We start from the raw sequence: 19,730 nt of genomic DNA, 5'->3' as shown, positions 1-19,730 counted from the left end.
CTAGATTTTCTATGGGATTAGTCCCAAAAATGTTTTTGAATTGAGGAAGTTGGATAAGGGAGAGATAAGTAGTGCCGAATCAGAAGATTTTGCTAAATATTTGAAGAACATCCATGAGGAGGTGAGGAAGCACATCATAAAGATGAATACACATTGTAAGGCTAAGGTAGATGTGAAAAGGAGATACAAGGAATTTTAGATTGGAGATGAAGTCATGGTTCATTTGAGAAAGGAGCATTTTCTAGTAGGTACATATAATAAGTTGAAGATGAAGAAGTTTGGACCATGCAAGATAGTGAAGAGGCATGATTCTAGAAATGTGTATGAAGTGGAGTTGCCTATTGAATTGAATATTTCACCAGTGTTTAATAATTTAGATTTGATATACTATCATGAAGAAGGTGATGGAGATTAAGTTGTAGAAGCACAATGGGGCATTCCAATAGCTAGTTCAGCTACAAAGGAGATTGAGGAGATACTAGATAGTTGTGTTGGAAAAAGTACTAGAAGTAGAACTTATGATGAATATTTGGTCAAATAGAAGGGGAGACTAGTTGAGGATTCATCATGGCTAGCAAAGGAGGAGGTTAACAATCTTGGTTTTCCTTTGAACACCTAAGACATGATGAGGTTACTTCTCAAATTACCCTAGGTATCTAATGCAGGAGAATCCTGGGTGTAAGAGCAATCTTGCATCACCCAAAAATATTTTATTTTTAGTATTTCTATTTTAATAAGGACTAGTAGATAGGGTGGTTACTATTTATGAGAACTTACTATTTTCAATAATTTTGTCATATGAGCTTGGAATGTTCTCATTTTCTATGAAAAAGTTCATTTTGGTGTTGTAAGCCTACCATAAAAATCTCATTGCTCAAGCACTAGTATCAAAAAAGTTATTGTGGATTTTTGGTGGATAAATTTGTAAAAAAATCTTTAGGCTCCCTATTGGAGGCCTTAGAGTGCTCGGATGAGGTCCAAAAACTCGATGGAAGGGTGCAAGTGCCATTCCTAGCCTATACATTAGGAGCTGGCATTTCTTAAAAGTGGTTATTATAGCCAATTGGAGCAATGGCTCATGAGTTATGGCCTTCAAAAGTTGGGGTACTAAAATTCCCAGAATAAATTTGTCAAATATGTATTTGGCTGATTCTATGTGTATTGTTATGGTTTTTCGGCCCTAGGTATTAAGTTTAAGCATCTAGAACCTTCCTAGGCAGCCTAAAATTGTCTATTTAAGAAAGACCCGAACATTTTCTAGGAGAGCACTGGGTGATAGTTCACAGCATTGTCTTGCAAATTACTATAATGAAGGTGCACATTTGGGTTAGCATATTGTAATTGAGAATTCTATAATTCTACATTTGTAGTGATAATAAGAAGTCCATATTTTTTTCTCACATTTTTTATTGTTTCTTTGTTTTTGTTATGAGTTTATGGTATTAAGGGGAGTCCCCTACATCAAATCTACTTATTCTTGGCCTACTTTCCTAAATTTTCTTTCTTGTTGTAGCTTGAGTAGTAGGTTCTTAGTCTCTTCTATAGTTGTGTCAAATTGATTGGAAGATGTAATCTCAAGTGCAGACTTTATGTACTTTATTAGCTCTCTATTAGAGGCCTTTAATATCTTCTCTTCTCTTAGCTCTTAAAACTTTTCCTAAGTCTTCTCATTGGTTAACTTCCACATATTCATCATAGAGTCATGAAATGGAATGCCAACATCTAATGTTCTAATTTGGAAGTCATCTTTTGAGAGCTCATAAAATCTTCCTTCTTTTTGAGGCTTTGTAATCTCAACTAGCATATGGCCAATTGTCGAATCTATAGATAAGGTAGTGATTGTCTTTTTCTTCTTTGCCTTCTTTGATGGCTAAGAGGAGTTGACTTGTGGGATCAAGTTCTTTGATGGGGCCACATCATCATATCTCCTTTTCTTCCTATCAATGGTCTCATCTATCCAAGACTCTATAGATAGAACATTAATAATAGATTTTAGTGTTGTGGGGCTAAACAACTTCCTTGGAATTAGTGAAGTTTTCCTACTCTGAGAAGAAATAGGGAAGGTGGCTACCTTAGTTACCAAAAGTGCTAAGGTATCCCCTTGTTGAGATGCAACTTGGTCTTGGCCATCCATAGGATTAGTATCACCATCAAAATTGATGACTTGAATAGGGGATGATGGCATAACCATTGATTTCTCTTATTCCTTCCCGTTATCCATGCCATCTTCCTTCTCTCTAGTATTTCAAATGTTCAAAAGAGGTTCGGCTCCATAGGTAGGAGTAAATAGAACATTCTTTTTTGTAGGTTGGTCTCCTCCTTGGCCAATGGATTGTGATGACCATAAAGATGTTGTTGTAGTGGCCATTATGGTTGTTGTTGCTGCTAACTAGGAAGCTCCCAATGATACTCCATCCTTTGAACTAGAAGTTTTAGTCCTCTTCTTCCTCACCTAGGTCCACTCCACCCATTTGTCTATTCTCTTAATTATCCCTCACATGAGAACCTCCAATATGTTGATGACTAGCTTTCCAGTTGGGGTAGGTGGAATTGGTGTGTTCTTGATCTTCTCATAAGATGTGGGGTGCACATAGGCTCCATCATCTACTAGGTTAGAGACATCATAATAATTGTTATACAATTTTATTTCATCAATAGTTAGTCTTGATGAAAATATCTCCCTGGTTTGGTACTCATTGAGACATCTAGAATAGAAATCTTCAATATTTAGGATATGCCTATAGGCATACCCCAACTTCAGATGATCCCTTACAAAATTCACTAGATCATATTAAGCCCTAAGAACCTCATAATCTAACAAATTTATCTTTCCTTCAAAACTTTATACCAGATTTTGAGCATCTATTTTGGAGGCACATGAATATTGGCCTACCACAATAGTAAATGGACTCTAGATAATCTTCTTAAAATTTGAACATAGGGTGTTCACCTCTAGGATTTATTAACACAGATCACCTAGAACTACTTTTTCCTCTAGATATCTAGGCAACCTCTTGGGAAAACCATCATAGGCTCCTACTCACAAATAGGAGAAGCTCATAAACTAGATGAATGAGCATCCAAATTGGCTTAGAGAAAAAATTGCATCTGGTGAGAACTACCTTTCTAGGCATCCTTGTAATTCTTAGCACAACCTCATTGTAAAAGAATCATTAATAGAAACATACTCCTCATAGCTTTTTTGTAGTTGTAGATGTGGGTAAAAGTCATAGACTTTGGTGCACTCATCATAATTAACATATGTGGGAGAGAAAGAAACACTTATCTTTTTTGAAAAGTTATTTTCCTTTTATTCAGAATCACAAAATAGGGAGTAACCCTTTTTCTAGATTGCACATTCCATTCTTCCACTTTCTACCTAAGGCTTGTAACACTTCTTTTCCTTCATAATGAGTACACATGTTCAACACTTACTTCTCTAGGAATACCTTTTGAGCATCTCCATAGGAAATTAAAATTTTAGGGTAACTTAACTTTCTATTCTAAAATCCCCTAGAAAATTAGCTCATTTTGTTACCCTTAGGCGAAAAACTCCTTTCTAAGCAAAATTTTTTGGACTAAGGCACAACAAACATCATTCAACTTTTAACTTCAATCTGATGGTCTTGAAGCTAGATCTCGAGCATGCCTCACTTATTATGATCCTTTAAATAGTTATTTCAACACTATATTTACATTAATTAATCATTCAGGCTAGGATTTGGCTTAAGATCATATAGCCACAAAAATAGAACAAAATGGCTTCACCTCCATGAATATGCAATAGTAAAACCATAAATCCATATTCCCTAGCAACATTTAATCTTATCTCCATAGATCTAAATGAGAATCACCCTAGCGTCTATCCATAGCTTTGTAAATCCTTGGGCATTGTCAAAACCATATTCACATTCCTTTTAGTCACTTTCCTTGGCTTTAACATTCGGATTCATACTTGGTGTAGTTCTTTCAATGGGAGAATCAGCTTGGGAGTTCAAAATCCATGAGATACAAAATGTTAGGAAAAAATTATAGATAATAAATTGTTGAACACTTACTTCTAATTGGGAGGACACAAGATCACACCCCAACCATTACTAAATAACCTAACCCCCATGTGCACCAAAAAAACTAGGAACCTACTTAGAAAGATTAGGTAAATGCATTGCAAAGGGATACCCAAAAAACAAAGTAAGTAGAGAACTTGGGAAAGATGAGAAGTACGTGACCTAAATAAACCTAGACACCACTATGTTTGAAATATATTTACTTCTACCAATGACTTCAAGCTTAAAAGTGGGAAGACTAAAACTTGGCAATAAGATATATGCATGATATATTTAGTTTATCATTTACCTTTTGAGTGAGACATGTACATGTTTATTATTTTATATTTATATATGTATTGACATGTGTATGTACATGTTTATGGTCCATTTATGATACATGACATATATTTATATGATTCTTATGATTAGACATTTTATATATGTTTCTACTTTATGCTCCATGTGATATATATTTGTAGTTAATGATTAGACATGTGTTATCTAGATATATGTTTCTAATTTATGATTACAAAAACATTTGATTTGTTCAATTTTTAAGTGATTTAATTTGTAGGTTTATATTTCTTATATGTCGTTGATTGAATTATATAGTAAATATATATTAATAACATGTGAATGATTACATTTGCAATCTAGATTCAATTACATAGTCTAGATATTAATTACATGTGATTGATTTAATTTCTAAGTGATTCAATAACATAGTTTAGATATTAATTACATGTGATTTATTTGATTTATAAGTGATTCAATTACATGTGATTTTTTTAATATTTAAGTGGTTCAATTACACAGTTTAGATACTAATTACATGTGATTGATTTAATTTCTAAGTGTTTTAATTTCATTGTCTAGATATTAATTATATGTGATTGATTTATGTGATGTAGTATGTTATAATTGAGATTAAAGTCCTAAAATGAAATAAACACATTTATAAGTCCTAACTTCATGAAAGAAACATAAACATACAAGGAACTTAAACATGAAATGAACATATTATATATGAACACATGTGATATAAGTGGAGTAAACATAAAATTGTAAATAAAATGAACAGTCATGGACAAGTCCTAAATATGAAATGAACATGCATATATAGGTATATAAGTCTTAAAAATAAAATGAATGTATACATGTGTCTACACATACACATGTATAAGTCCTAGGAATGTGTTTAGATATATTCATGAATCCTTCTAACTAGCTAGAAATATTTCTTTCTAATAGGTAGATGCGAACTCAAACAAGAATTCATCATCTCTTCAATCATTTAATTGAATATTTCCCAAAAATAATTCAAATTATCCCTTAGGTTCTTCTCAAAGTGAAATTTCCTCACAATGATGATTGATTGAAAGACTCTGGATGTGTCATACTTGGTGATCTACTTTCCATCTTTACCATCTACATTCATTTTGATAGATAGATCAGGGTTCTAGTTTGCAATTACAAAGTACTCATGGATGGATTTTTTTTATGAAACCTTGATGTGATAAGATGAAGTTTTCCTTGAGTGAACATATCATTGAATTGAGGAAAGTTGTAAAGATGGAAAGTAGATCACCAAGCGTGACACAACTAGAGTCTTTCAATCGGATCATCGTTGTGAGGCAATTGTACTTTGAGAAGAGCCTAAGGGATAAGCTAAATCAGTTTTGGGAAAAATTCAATCAAATGATTGAAGAGATGATGAATTCTTGTTTGAGTTGGCATCTACCAATTAGAAAGAAATATCTCTAGCTGGTTAGAAGGATTGTTCAAAGAAGAACACCCTTTTCTATTTAGGAAGATGTAAAGATTGACTTTTTTGAAGATGATGAGGTATGTATTAATTTTCATGAGAAGATAGATGGATCTAATATAGAAATTTTAGACCATCTTATTGTGAGAAATGATATTTATGATTATGAAGATTTACATATGGTTGTCAATATAGATCTAAATTTATATGTTGTTTCTGAGATGATTGAGGATGTAGAAGTTATTGGTGACATGTTTAGAGATCTACATGTTACTTCTAATTTGGATTTACATTTTATTCATATAGATTTTACCATAGTTGACATTGTTGAGGATTTACATGTTTCTACTATTGTGGATTTGTGCTACGTATTTCTGATTTGGTTTTGGATTTTCATAATGTTGTTAACATGGTTTTCATGTTTAAGGAAGTTACTATTTCTGGTTGTGATTAGTTGCAAGAATGTTTACTGAAGCATTATGTTAAGTTTATTCCTGGGACTGAGCATGTTTATTGGATAGCTATGGTACATAATATTTTGATATTTGAGTGGATGAAGCATAGATGGTTGATTTTCATATTTGTTCTCTTTTCCTTCATGGATTGGAAGCTTTTTGTGAAGATGAAGTTTAGTGCTGATATTTCTTTGGCATAAAAGTGTGGGACACTTTTCTATTTACCTTGGGAGTCTCATGTAGGAGAATCAAGCTTGGATCTTGTGGACTATTTTTTTGTGTAGTTAGAGTTATGTTTTTCACCTCCCTATGAACCTTTCCCTATGTGCACATAATGATTGGAGTTAGAACTCTTTTGGTGGATGTAGGTAACATGTTATTTATTTCCTAGGAGTTTTTAGAGATAGTTATACAATCTTGGGTCTATGAGATTTATCTTGTGTACTCTTAGATATGGATCATTGAATGGCACTAGGGCCTATGAATAAGGCCCCATAATATTATATTTTATTATGAGTTAGTTGTGGTTGTCAATATGTCACCTATCCTCAATTTTATGTAATCTATCAGGGTGACTTGTGCCTTGAGTTATATTTAATGTGAGTGTTTATTTATTTTATCTTTCTAGGCTTACATGTAGCTTGATTAAGTATAAATAGAGGGTCTTGTGATGTTGAGATTCATTCAATTAATTTGTTGTGGAAATTGTGTTAGAAATAATAGTCCACAAAGATAACCAAGAGGGAGGGTGGGGGGAGGGGGTGAATCAATTATCCAATAATTAAAAAAATTATCTTATTTAAATAAACTTAACCATTTGACCAAAGTAAGCAGCAACCATAATGAGATGCACATAGACAATTACACTAGATATGTTAACTAGGGACACCCATTATCAAAGGGAAAACCCTGATGGGAATGATGCCCAAAAGATGATGTACTAATATAAATATTCATTATTAGAGCATGGACCCTATTAGGAATCTATTACAATATTTAGTGCATATGAATCTCCCTTAGGAGACTTTGAATCCCTGTTAGGAGATTCCAACCCTATTAGGAGTTGTTGTATAATGTATGCAAGAAGAGCTCACTACCCAAACAAGTAATTTATTATTATGTTCCTCTTTCCTCTATTATATCAACCAAACCAATCATTATTAGATCATGTAGACTAGGTTGCAATTCTTGGATCCAAATATCAATTCTTGTGTAATATCCTCCCCTAATTTGAGCTTTGACTTGTAGAAGTTTAACTTAAGGAATATTGTCAAACACTTTGTATGCAAACTCATAAAGTTAATTTCCTCAATAAATTTCTTTCCAATGAGTAGATTTACGAACAACTATGAAGTGACATTAAAATGCATAATACACATCATAACATTTTCACAAACACTTGGCACACATTCAACAGTATATGAAAAATTTGGAAACTCTTTCAATCCGCTAATAAAGGGTGATTTTTAAATGTAGATGTGCACTTACAGCTGCCTTAAAGGCTGCAACAACTATTCAGACTTGTATTCAACAATTATTATGCAAAGTATCAAAATTTGACAGAAGAAACCTGGAATTAGTTGCCATAGTATTTTGCAGATGTAGTCGGCAGCCCTCCAAACTTCTAATCAATAAAAAAAACAAGTAAACTTGATACCAACGCTGTTCACGCCGTACTATAGCAAAATACTATTCATGCTGACTGTAGCAAAATATTGTTCATGCGGCACTATAGCAATAACTAACTTCAGATCTGCATCTCAAACCTTTGTAAATTTTTTTATGCAAACGCCCCAAATGAAACCCAGTGTATTTCCTGAAGTGAAAACACCCTTGATCCTCCCGACTATGTCTTCCAACAGCAAAGAGAATGCTAGCAAAGAGGGATTCCATCCTCTAAGCCTGATAATCAGATATCCAGCAACATAACATTAATCTTCATCCAAGCATACAAAAAAAAAGCTCTTCCATTTCTTTTATAGTGTTCTCACAAGAGCTCAATCCTTCGTTTTCTCAATGTGGGATAAAACATAACTCCCTTTATGTACCTTATGTCTCCAATGTGTTATAAAAATAAAGGGAACTGTTTTAATTTAAATATTTCCCACAAACTATAGTCTATGCATTGATAAAGTTAAATATTTAAATTTAATTTTATAAAATGGCTTTATCAATGCATAACAAATCTTATCAATGATAAATAAGTTTTCTTGTCAATTTTAAACAATTACCATCGATATACCACTGTGACTGAATGTCCGGCCATGTCCAAGATGACTTACTATAAATAGTAAGTATGCCCAAAGTTGCCCCAGAACCCCTCAGAAAGACCTGCAACTGAAACTGTCTAGGCCAAATGGCCTCTAAGCCCCTTTAATGTCCTAGTTAGCCTATGGGACTATGGGGAAATAGGCTAATGAAAACATCATGCTATGAATGCTAGAAATGGGACATTATAGTCCGCCCTTCCCAAAATTGCTTGTCCTCAAGAAATTTCAACTCTGGATGCTGCAATATTTGCTCATTTTCCCAAGTAGCATCCTCGACAGGTAGGTTCCTCCACTTCACTAGATACTCCCTAATAGTCCTCTTGCAAAACACCCTCTCCCTGGAGTCAAGTATGGCCTCGGGAACCAAGATAAGCTTTCCCTCATCATCAAGAGGTGGCAATACTACTGAAGGCACCACATTGTGACCCAATGCCTTCTTAAGGCGTGACACATGGAACACATTATGCACTTTACTGTCTGCAGGCAACTCCAACTCATAAGCTACTTCGCCCACTCTCCTGATTACTTTGAATGGTCCATAGTAGCGTGGTTTCAATTTCTCTGCTCCACTCTTCTTGAGAGAGGACTATCTATATGGCTGTAACATGAGGTACACCATATCTCCCACCTCAAAAGACCTCTCAACCCTGTGCTGATCAGCATATTGCTTCTGCTGATTTTGTGCCTTTTGCAAATTTTCCTTCAAGGATCGCATAATGTCCTGGCACTCCTGCAAAGTATCCTTGGCCTTAGGCACCCTGCTGTCCCCAAATAACAAATCTTAAAAATTAGGAGCATCATACTTGTACAGTGCCATAAAAGGGGACATTTGAATAGACATATGGAAAGAGGTATTATAGCAGTACTCCCCTAGATGTAGCCACTTCACCCAAGCCTTCTGCTCTCCTACAATGTAGTTTCGAAGGTACCCCTCAACCCATTTGTTCACTATCTCTATCTGCCCATCAGTTTGGGGGTGGTAGCTGGTACTCAGAGTGAGCTCTGTTCCACATAACCTGAACAACTCTTGCCGAAAGTGGCTCATAAATCTGTTGTCTCTGTCACTGACTATGCTCCATGGTATCCCATGTAGTCTGAATACCTCTCGAAAAAATAGTTCTGTTGTTTGTGCTGCTAAATATGTAGACAAAATTGCAAAGAAATGTGCAAATTTTGTCAATCTTTCTACCACAACAAAGATACAATCCTGACCCTATGCCTTGGGGAGGCCTGTGATAAAATCCATGGAAATGCTATCCCACTTCTTCTCTGGTATGGGTAGGGGCTGTAGTAAACCACCCAGAAAAGAATGTTCCTGTTTGTTCTGCTAACACACAGGGCATTCCCTCACAAACTAAAGCACCTCTGATTTGAGTCCTTTCCAAGTGAAGTGCTCTCTCACCTACTGATATGTCTTAAAGAATCTGGGATGTCCTACCATTGGTGAATCATGAAATGCCCTCAAAATCTTCTGCTTCATAGCAGACCCGGGTACTAAATAAATCCTTTCCTTGTAGATGATTAGATCATTTATGACAGTGTATCAACTATCTTGAATAGCTCCCTCAATAATGCTAGATGCCCAACTATCCTTAGCATATTCTACCAAGATCATCTCTCTCAAATCATCCATGACTATCCCAACAGCAAGCAAATGAGGCCTTCTAGATAAAGCATCTGCAACAATATTTTTCTTCCCTTTGACATAGGCTATGTCGAAATCATAGGCCTATAATTTACTCACCCATTTCTGTTGCCTGTCATTAAGGTCCTTCTGTCCAAAGAAATGTTTCAAGCTATTATGATATGTTTTTACTGTGAATTGGCTTTCCACTAAGTACTACCTGAACTTAGCTAGTATGTGCATGATTGCTAGCATCTCTTTGTCATAGATGCTGTAGGTTCTCTCCACACCTCATAATTTTTTACTCTCATATGCAATGGGATGTTTTTCTTGCATGAGAATAGCTCCTATGCCCTCTCCTGAGGCATCACACTACAACTCAAAGGGCCTGGTGAAATCTGGAATGGCTAAAATAGGACATGTACTCATCAACTCCTTAAAGCTGTCAAAACAATCCTGAGCCCTCTCTAACCACTTGAAACTTTATTTCCATGTCAAATCTATAAGTGGTGCTACTATCTATGAAAATCCCTTCACAAATCTACAGTAGAACCCACAAAGCTCGAGAAATCCCTTGAGTTGTGAAGTGTTCCTCGGTGGTGGCCAATCCAGAATGGCCCTCATCTTGTCTGGGTCAACCCGAACACTTCTTGCACTAATAATATGCCCTAGATAGAGCAACTCTGTCATCCCAAACTCACATTTACTCATCTTGGCATATAATGCCTCCCTCTCTAGAATACTGAGCACTGTATCAATATGCTTCAAATGTTCCTCCCAAGTACGGCTGTATATCAATATATCATCAAAAAATATCAACACAAACTTCCTCAACTGATCTCTGAACACTCTATTCATACAGGACTGGAAAGTGGTAGGGGCATTTGTCAACCCAAAGGGCATGACTAAGAACTCAAAATGTCCATAGTGGCATCTAAAAGCTATCTTCTCCACATCCACCTCTCTAACCCGTATCTGATGGTAGTCAAATCTCAAATCAATCTTGGAGAAGTACCATGCACCATGCAATTCATCAATAAGCTCATCGATGCGTGGGATAGGGTATCGGTTCTTGATTGTCTTCTTGTTTAGCTCCCTATAATCAATGCACATCTTCATTGTACCATCCTTCTTCTTCACCAATACTACTGAAGCAGCAAAAGGACTTTTGCTTGGCTGTATGTGCCCCATGTCAATCAACTCCTTAATTGCCTTTTCTATTTCATCCTTACATCTCTTCGGATGGTGGTAAGGTGTGATGATAACTGGCTTAGCCCCTTCCTCTAATTCAATAACATGCTTGATTCCCCTATCCGGGGGTCTCCCTGGAGGTATCTCACCAAACACCTTAGTATGTTTGGTTATTATTTTTTGTACATTAGGTGGATACTCTTATTTATGCTACTCTGTCATCTCAGGCATTACTCTAAACTCTGCTGCCCACTACACCTGATCATGTCTAAAGAAACTCTGCATCCGCTTGAGTGACACCACTCAAAGTCTCCCATCTGACAAACCTCTGAGCACTATCTTCTTACCATTTTCCTCAAACCTCATTTCCATTTTCTTAAGGTTAAATGTAAACTCTACCGGAGACTTCATCCAGTTCATCCCAAGCACCATATCCTGATCACCAATGTTGACCACAAAGAAATCTCCTATCAAGTCATAATCTCCCAAACGAAGCTGCAAGTTGGAAATTTTCTTGGTACATTCAATTTTGAAGCCATCGGTAACCATCACCTTAAATCCCCTATGCTCCTCTGTATGTAGCCCTCTGCATGTCACAAACTTCTCATCAATGAAGTTATGTGTCACCCCTGTATCAATAAGTGCCACAACTCTCTATCCATCCAAGGTTCCCCTAACTCTAAAAGTGATGGCCTCCTATATACTTGAAAACTGAGCTATCGTGCTATCATCGCGTGCTTCCTCCTGTGAAGAACTATCATCATCTCCATCTGATTCAGATGACTGCTCTGAATCTCCATCTACTGACTCTTCTGCTGAAAAGTACTCCACCTGCTTAGCTTTTGCTTTCAATGGAAACTTATGTGACAAATCCCAAGGCTCCCTGCAATGAAAACAAAGCTTCTTCTTCCTGAGATCATTAAGTGTCTCATTTTCCAACCTCTTACTTTCCTCCTTAGCTGGCTGAACCTCTTTATGAAAAGGTTTCCTGTCCTTATCTTTCCTTGAAGGGAAACTCTTTGCCTGGAATTTATTTTTTGAAGATGAAGAGGAATCCATGTCACAAGCTTTCTTAATGGCTTCCTGCAAAGTGGAAGGGTTGAGAGCTTTAATCCACCCTCTCAACGGATCAGCTAACCCATCCATAAATAGAACTAGTATCCTTCGTTTAGATACATCTGTTCTTAACACTGCAAGTTTCTAAAACTCTGAAATGTATGTTTCCAATGATCCCCATTGTTTAAGCTGAGCTAACTCCTTGAAATGGAGTTCTGGATCCTTTCTATCAAAACATTCAATCAACCTCTCTGTAAACTCCACATATGAGGTAATGTGTGCATGTCCCATAGTGACCATACCATGATCCCACCACTCGTGTGCTAACCCATCCAGATGAATTGATGCGTACTTAATAGCTTCTTCCTCAGGCATAGGGTTCAATTGAAAGTATGTGTCAAGCTTTTGAACCCAAGCTCTTGCTGTAGACTTTCCTGAGCCATCATAATATGGTAACTCAAGTCTCCCTACTTTCTTCCGTAGCTCATAGTTCTGGTTCCTGTCATGTCCACGTGGCATATGTTTCATCCGCACATCCATATACTCCCTAAAGGTAATTGTAGCAGTAAAATCTGGCCCTCCGGCTTCCCAATCTCTCCTCAACTAGTCCTGTATATCAGTAATCTGGGGCTCTGGTATGAGTTTCTCTGGAGCTCTAGGAGGAAATGTAGGAATCATGGGCCTTGAACTCACTGTCCTAGCTCGCTGGGGTGCATGACCAAAATTGTTCCCAACTTGTTCATCTCCATTATGTGTCCCATCCTGATCATTTCCATTCTGATTGTTACCATTCTAATTATTTCCTCCACCCATGTTAGCATTCAACCCCATTTGACAAGCCATCATCTGCATCATAAGATTCAATCTCTGATTCTATTCCTGTGCCCTTTGTTCTGCTACTCGCTGACCCTATACCAAGGTCTCTAATAACTGTAAGAATTTTTCCTCTCCAGGCTCTGGACCAGCATTCCCACCTCCACCTAATCTTGTATTCCTATCATCTCAGTCACCCATATTGCTGTCTTGATCAAAGAATACCTCCACTGTGTCTGTATGACTGGATTCTATACCCCCCTGTACGGATGAACTAGACTGTTTGCTTTGCAGGTATGAACTCCTACTTTTTCTTGCTCTAGTATTGCAAAAATTATAAGGCCCCTATTGCATGCTCAAACATAAATGCTCTGATTTTAGTGTTTTGACATTTCATCAAACACTTTCCCCTCTATCCGCCAATTCCAAATTTCCTATGAGACCTCCACAGGATGGCAGGACTTATAACTCTGATACCACTATAATATCCTCCCCTGATTTGAACTTTGACTTGTAGAAGTTTAACTTAAAGAATATTGTCAAACACTTTGTATGCAAACTCATAAAGCTAATTTCCTCAATAATTTTCTTTCCAATGAGTAGATTTACGAACAACTATGAAGTGACATTAAAATGCATAATACACATCATAACATTTTCACAAACACTTGACACACATTCAATAGTATATGAAAAATTTGGAAAATCTTTCAATCCGCTGATAAAGGATGATTTTTAAATGTAGATGTGCACTTACAACTACCTTAAAGGTTGCAACAACTATTCAAACTTGTATTCAACAATTATTATGCAAAGTATCAAAATTTGACAGAAGAAACCTGGAATTAGTTGCCATAGTATTTTGCAGATGTAGTCGGCAGCCCTCCAAACTTCTAATCGGCCAGAAAAACAAGTAAAATTGATACCAACACTATTCACACCATACTGTAGAAAAATATTGTTCACGCCAACTGTAGAAAAATACTGTTCATGTGGCACTATAGCAATAACTAACTTCAGATCTGCATCTCAAACCCTTGTAAATTTCTTTATGCGAATGCCCCAAATGAAACCCAGTGTGTTTCCTGAAGTGAAAACACCCTTGATCCTCTTGACTGTTTCTTCCAACAGTGAAGAGAATGCGAGCAAAGAGGGATTCCGTCCTCCAAGCTCGATAATCAGATATCCAGCAACATAACATTAATCTTCATCCAAGCATACAAAAAAAAAGCTCTTCCATTTCTTTTATAGTGTTCTCACAAGAGCTCAATCCTTCGTTTTCTCAATGTGGGATAAAACATAACTCCCTTTATGTACCTTATGTCTCCAATGCATTATAAAAATAAAGGGAACTCTTTTAATTTAAATATTTCCCACAAACTATAGTCTATGCATTAATAAAGTTAAATATTTAAATTTAACTTTATAAAATGTCTTTATCAATGCATAACAAATCTTATCAATGATAAATAAGTTTTCCTGTCAATTTTAAACAATTACCATCGACATACCACTGTGACTGAATGTTCGGCCATGTCCAAGATGACTTACTATAAATAGTAAGTATGCCCAAAGTTGCCCTAGAACCCCTCAGAAAGACTTGCAACTGAAACTGTCTAGGCCAAATGGCCTCTAAGCCCCTTTAATGTCCTAGTTAGCCTATGAGACTATGGGGAAATAGGCTAACAAAAACATCATCCTATGAATGCTAGAAAGGGGACATTACACCTTGAATCACCCAATAAAACTTCAGTAATGAAGTTTACTTCACTTCTGCTCTATTTTTCTCAATTTCTCATTCCACTCTTTGTGTTTCTTATAATCACTTCTCTTGTTTACTCATGATAAAGTAAAATGTCCTTCCTTTATACTAAATCCATGAAACAATTTCCTAAGTTGGTTGTTATACCTTCTCAATTAATTATTATAGGACCACATTATGAACACATTTCACTTAACAATAACATTAATCTTTTACCTTGCAAATGAAATAACTTTTTGTACACATAATATTATGATGAGTGATCTTAGCTACATCATCATCAACATGTCTTCTTTACATCCTCAACCTTGATTCTTAGAATAAAAATTATGCTAAGGGATATTACACATTTACTAGAATATGCCTTTGTAAACTCTATCTCAGAATAGACATCACCAAAACTTACATAACTTCTTCCAAACTTAACATTTCTTCATTTGACATTAACTTCACATACTAGATACTTAGAAGTATCTCCCATAACCTCAAATATTGATAATACTCAACTAGCCATCTATACCAACTTGATCTTTATGTTGTACTTCTATCAGATACCATAGAAGACAAGTATATTGACATCAACAACAAACACAATCGTGAAGGCAACATATCATCATTGTAACATATCTACATTAGTCCCCCATAGGAATATCATTAGAATTCATGCTTCCAACAATCTCCCCCTTTGTCATAGATGGTAACATAGATGAAACACATCTAGCTCAAAAAATACTGATTACAAAAGACTTAATATTTCTTTTCAAATCCTCTTCATCAATCATTCTCCCCCATTGATATACCTTAATGTGCTTTCCATCAAATTTTCATTGCATGTTGTACTTCTTCCAAACATGTCATATTTATTTTTTATGCTAACTTTTATTTTTCATGCTAATTTATCCCCCATTGACATCCATGTCAAAGGTTTTAGCAATCATGAAACACTGCAAAAAATAATTCTTACTTTCTCAAGTGTCCAAAGACAGTGTTCAAAATGACATCCAACAAGAGTCCTAGATGACTCTATCCATCAAAGACACTACCCCATATAGGAAGCATTAACATTTAGTCTAGGCAAACAATAGTGCTCTATTACACTAGACTGATGCACTCTTGCATCTTCTACTCAGATGTAGGAAGGGGAATAGCCCCTAACATACCTCAAAAATACTCAAAACTCTCTTTGGGAAGAGGCTTAGTGAAAATATCTACAATCTTATCTTTGGTGCTTACATACTCCAATCTAATTTCCTTTCCTACAACTTTCTCTCCCAATATGTGATACTTGATAGAAATGTGCTTGGTCTTAGAATACAACAATATATTCTTAGAGATATTTATTATGCTTGTGTTGTCACAATATATGACAATAGGTTCACTAATTTCTATCCTTATATCCTTCATCATATGTTTCATCCAAACAACTTGATTACAATTGTTTACTGCTACAACATATTCTACTTTTTTTGTACTTTGTGAGATAAAATCATGCTTTTATCTTAGCCAAGAAACTAATCTTCCTCCAAGAAAGAAGGCTCCACCACTAGTGCTCTTTCTATCATGCATACTACCTACCCAATCAACATTAGTATAAGCATATAGAGTAAAATCATCAGATTTCTTATACCACAATCTAAACTCTAGTGTTCCTTTTATATATCTAAATATCCTTTTGATTTCTACATAATGTGCTTCTTTGGTATCAGCTTGAAATCTTATAACAATTCTAACTACATTTTCTATATCTAGCCATGTGTGAGTAAGATATTGTAATCCTTTGATCATAAATTTGTACTACTTTTGCTCAATAGTAGGTGTCTCATCCTTTATAGATATCTTGTATCCGATTACCATAGGTGTTCCAATGGGTTTACATGTTTTCAAACCAAACCGTTTTGGTAACTCCTTCAAATACTTAGTCTAAAAAATAAAGATTCCTTCTTAATTATGTACAATCTATAATCTTGGAAAATATTTCATTTCTCCTATCATACTCATTTCAAATTCCTTCCTCATTTTTTCTAAAAACTTGTCACTTTCATCATCATTTCCTCCAAATATTATATCATCAAAAAATATTACCAAAATCATCAATCTATCATCAATTTCTTTCCAATAGAGATTACTATCTACCATACCTTTTCTATATCCAAGCTTTGTCAGATGCTTGTCCAAGCTTGGATACTAGGTTCTAGGTGCTTTCTTCAAGCCATACAATGCTTTCTTTAGTTTGCATACTATGTCCTTTTTATATGTTAAAGGAAACCTTTAGGTTTCTCTATGTACACTTCTTCTTCAAGTCCGCCATTTAGAAATGCTGACTTGACATCCATTTGATACACTTTGAATTTCTTATATGCTACATATGATAAGAATAACCTTACTACTTCTATTCTATCCACAGGAGCATAGATCTCATCAGAGTCTATTCCTTCTTGTTGTGAGTAACCTTTACATACCAATCTTTCTTTGTTCCTTACAACTTCACCTTACTTATTCATCTTGTTTTTGAATACCCATTTGGTTCCTATCACATTCTTGTCTACTGATCTAAGGAAAAATTCCCATGACTCTTTTACTATCTATTCTCATTCCTCTTTCATAGCTTTTTTCTAGTGATCATCTACATTTCTAGGTTCAACTTGGGATATCAAACATAGTTCTTCATTAACTTCACTTCTTGTCATCGCTCCTTTATCCATACTTCTGATGATCTAGTTGGATGGATGGTTGTTTGTCATATTCTTTCCTAAAGTAGCAGTTTTTATCTTAACTCTTGGCTCTTTTGTAGGTTCCAAACTTTGTTCCTTCCTTTTCTCTCCTTCATTCTACAAACCATTATTAGTCTCAAGGAATACTTCATCATTTATTGGCTGAGTAACATCATCATTCGAATTGTAATCAATCATTCTCTCTTGTATCTTGAATTTCTCATCAATTTTCACATTTGCACTTTCCATAATAGTCTTAGTTCTCATATTATAACACCTATAAGCCTTTCTTTTTAATGAATAACTACCAAAATTTTTGAAATACTTAACTATAGGTGAGTGACCAAACCATAGTTCATAAGGGGTCTTGTTTGTGTCTTTCCTAACCTATACTCTGTTCATAGTGTATTCATAGCTTCTCTCCAAAACATGTTGGATACATAGTTCTTAGCTAACATAGCTCTTTTTGCTTCTATAACTAACATGTTTATTCTCTCTTCTATACCAATCTATTTAGGGATTCTCAAAGCTGATAACTATTTTTTGATTCCATTAGCTTCATAAAACATGTTAAATTCATTTGAAGTAAACTCTCCTCTACCTAATCTTAAACATTTAATCTTTATGTCTGATTCATTATCAACTCTATTCTTGAATATCTTGAACTTATCAAATGCCTCAGTTTTCTCTCTTAGAAGTGCAACTCACATTCTAAAAAAGTCATCAACTAAAGTCATGAAATATCTTTCACCATAGAATCCTTTAGTCTTTGTAGGACCGCTGAATTTTTATGTACAATCTCCAATTTTTCTATAGTAGTAAACTTCTTGGGGGGAAAATAAGTTCTATTATGCTTTGCTAAAACACACTCCTTGCAAATTGTGTTAGTAGGCTTTACAATCTTAGGAAAATCTCTAAGTGAAAACATACTACTAGTGTTCACAATGTTGTCAAATTTTATATGAAAAAATTTCTTATTCTATAGCCAATTGTCATCTACCTTAACAACCAAACATGTCATTTTAGTAGGTTTCAACTAAAATACATTACCTATAGTTCTAGTTCCTATTCCAATTACCTTTCCATCTTTGTCTCTGATCATGTACGTCTTCTTTGTATACTACAATTGATAACCTTTTTCCACTAGTTGTTTGACACTCAAAAGATTGTGCTTCAAACCATCAACAAAATATACATCCCCAATGTTAGTTTTACCATCAATTTTTATAGATGCTATACTTTTAACTTGGCATGTTGCATTATTTCCAACTCTGACAAAGCCTCCATCATGACTTTTGATGTTAACAAATTTGTTCATATCACTAGTCATATGATGTGAACAACCACTGTCAATTATACAATCATATTTCTTTTCAACCTATGATACTAAAGTCATTTTCTCTAGAATTTCTTATTTAATAGCCACAAATCCAATTTCATAATTAGAATCATCTTCTTCATTTTTCATACAAACATTCTCTATCTTTTCTAGGTTTAAGATCACATCTATACTTTTTCTCTCCTTTAGGACACTAAGATGCATAATGACCATATTCATTACAAGTCCAACATTTAAATATTTTCTTACCACCTTTTTCTCTTCTTACCATAAGGGCTACTCCATCTTCAATCATTCTATCCTCATTTTTTGTGTTACAAATAGAATTATCTCTTCTAGAACTTGTGCTCCTTGATAGACCAAGTCGAATATTCAAGGCATTGAAAGCTATTTTAGTTCTAGTCAATTCTCTAGACTGTCTAAGCTCATTCTCAATGGCTTCAAGTCTTCCAAGTAGCATCTCCTTTGTGAAATCTTTGGTACAAGATATCAACAACTATATCATTTGAACTGCTGACTTAAATGATCATGTTAAGCTTTTCAATATCTTCCATATCACCTCATCATCTTCTTTGGTTCCTCCTTAAGGTGTAATACCTATAGTATTTTCTAATATCCTACTTATATATGTTCTTATATATTCATCTTCCATCATTTTAGCATCTTGAAATGCACAAATCCAACTTTGTAGTCTC

Source organism: Cupressus sempervirens, chromosome 7, assembly GCF_028749045.1.
Source record: "Cupressus sempervirens isolate cs-2001-9-10 chromosome 7, ASM2874904v1, whole genome shotgun sequence".
Classification (NCBI taxonomy): Eukaryota; Viridiplantae; Streptophyta; class Pinopsida; order Cupressales; family Cupressaceae; genus Cupressus; species Cupressus sempervirens.
This window is presented reverse-complemented; position numbering follows the sequence as displayed.